General features: G+C 39.4%; 1 non-coding gene across 1 annotated transcript; it reads left to right on the top strand.

The window, feature by feature from the left end:
* Nucleotides 1-1,463: 1,463 nt before the first annotated feature.
* Nucleotides 1,464-1,570, top strand: LOC112083759. Its single transcript, XR_002897887.1, has one exon. It is a non-coding gene; the product is annotated as a small nucleolar RNA R71 (small nucleolar RNA).
* The last annotated feature ends 1,058 nt before the right edge of the window (nt 1,571-2,628 follow it).

Below are 2,628 nucleotides of genomic sequence, written 5' to 3'. Positions count from 1 at the left end.
CATCTATTAAGATACCTACGGGTTGTATAACAGAACGATCAGCTAATACTAAGGAAATTTTAGTGGACTGGAAAGTGTGGTGTCCTCACGTGTTGCAACTGAGAGAGGCATCATGTTTATGCTAGATCCTAAATCACTGAGAGCACGCTCAAAAGCCACGTTGTTGATTGTGCAGGAAAGTACGAAGCTTCCAGGATTGTTTTTCTTTTCAGGGATTCGGCTTTGCAGGATAGAAAGACATTCATGGGTTATCATCATAACGCCTTCTTCAAGTGTTAAATAATTTATTAGAATACCCTTCATGTATTTTCTTAAAGCTGGAATCATAGCACAAGGTTCTACGAAAGGTAATCACACATTTAATTGATCGATTAGCTCTTTCAGCTTAGCTTTTTCTTTCTCCTTCTTCGGGGCTCTTAAGGCTCTAGGATATGGTGGTTTAGGTTTATAAACACGAGTTGGTGGAGGGGGAATCGTGTCTTCTCCGAGGATTTCCCAGGTTGTATCTTCTCTTACTTCTTCTCTATCCTTCTCTCCTACCACTTCTTTTTCAATGCCTTCAATCGTGACTCTTTCTCTTTCTTTTTCCTTTTCCTTACCCTATTCCGCATCTTCGCGATCTTTAGGAAATTCAGGCTCTTTGTAAGCTAAACCGCTCCTAAGTGTGATAGCTTTCACATGATCGAAGGGGTCGGCTTTGCTTGAGTTTTCGAAAGAACTTTAACTTGGCTCCTCCTCGGAATTATCTATGTTCTTAGAGTTAGTTTTGATCATCAGACTAAGGAGGGTAGAAAAGTTTTCATTGAAATCTTTTTGCATCGTTTTTTATTCAGATCTAAGATCACTAATTTCTTGAGACCTAGATTTTTCAGGCTCTAGAATTCTTTGGTTTAGATTTTCAGCTTCAAAAGAGGGAAAACTAGGATAGGGAATGCAATTAGATTGAACAGTCCAGATTGGTTTGGAAGAGTGTTTCCTGCGGTCGTATGCCCCGTGACAGTGGCAAAATGGGTCTTGGCCGCGGTCCGGTGAAGCACGACCGTGGTGAAAGCATGGTTTCCAGCGGTCCGAAAGAATGGACCCGCGGTGATCAGGTACGAAGGGAAAATCTTGAATTTGATAGACTTCTGCAGTGTTCACCATCTCTTGATCATAAAAATCCATTGGGTTGTTCCAACCATCAAAGTTACACGTATTGTGTGCCTTGTTTGGTTGTTGCAATCCAAGTTGACTCATTATGTGATGGAGACATTTCATAACTTCCAAAATCTCTTCTTTCTTCTAAGGAAGTGCAGAATTGCCAAGATTGCTTGATTACATATGCTGTTTGCGAGATTGTTGATGAAAACACGAGCATCTTCTACAGATCTTGTTGAGAAGTCTCCATTACTTGCTGTGACAAAAGAGTGTTGTAACTCTTGAGTTATGCCTCGATAGAAGATACCCATCAGGTATTCGTCGTATATCCGTGGTGTGGACAATCTCTTTGGTATTCTCTAAATCTTTCCCAAGAATCTAAAAGATCTTCATCTTTTTTTGTTTAAAACTTCTTATCTTGTTCTTTAAGAGATTGGAACGATTTCTAGTGTAAAAACGATTCAGGAAAGCTGTTCTACACGCAGCCCACGTTTTTAGTGAGGCAGGTTCTAAAGATTTAAGCCATTTACTGGCATTATCTCTCAAAGAGAATGGGAAAAGACTACACTTGTGGTAATCCCCATTTTCTGTAATGGTTGCACATAACTCTTAGAATGTCTTGATATGGTCCATCGGTTGTTCGGATATGTAACCATGGAATTGATTTTTTGGAACTAAATGGATATAGGGTACCTTGATTTCGGTTTTACCATTCTCTGGTAATACTTTGATCTCCCAGAGACTTCTCGAGTGAATCGAAACTTCCAATCAGTTCATCATCATCTTCATGTTTTGCCGATCCGATTAGCTCATTGTCATCATAGATCGGTTCTTCAAACTCATACCCACTCAGGTCATCTTCTATCGGGTCACCATCCACACGATATGGTGGATGACCGAGAGTTCCGAGAATATGTTCCCGGTCCCCCATTGTAGAAAAACATGTGAAATTCAAAAGTAAAAGTAAACAAGTGTTCTAATGGATTTAAGCTGGAATTCGCAACGAAACAAATCAAAGTCCCCAGCAACGTCGCCAAAAATTTGATGCAATTGTAAACGGGGTGTTGTTTTACTAAGCTTCAGATTTTATATTTATAACCCCAAAATGTCTGCAAGTGCACAGATGTGCGCTGTAGTACTTAGGGTATCGATCCACAGAGACTTAGTTGTTTCAGTATGAATTCGCGCTAATGCTTAAATCAGACTGGAACTAAACAGGGGTGGATTTTGATTTTGGTTTTTGGTTGTCACTAAATCTAAACTAGAAAGCAAGTAAAAAACAGTTGAAAAATGAAAGAAAATGAAAGCAAGTAAAAAGCGAGTAAAATCAAAGACTGTAAACAATGGAAAACAAACACTGAGCTCAAAGGTATTCGCAGGAATTCATGGACTAAACTCTGTCGAACTTAAGCAAGTGATAAAGGTAATCAACTATGTATGTTCTAGAACTCGAGGCACGGAAATATGAATAGCCTACTTTTGCAGCACTAA

This window comes from Eutrema salsugineum, unplaced genomic scaffold (genome assembly GCF_000478725.1).
Source record: "Eutrema salsugineum unplaced genomic scaffold, Eutsalg1_0 scaffold_6, whole genome shotgun sequence".
NCBI classification, from domain to species: domain Eukaryota; kingdom Viridiplantae; phylum Streptophyta; class Magnoliopsida; order Brassicales; family Brassicaceae; genus Eutrema; species Eutrema salsugineum.
This window is presented reverse-complemented; position numbering and strand designations above follow the sequence as displayed.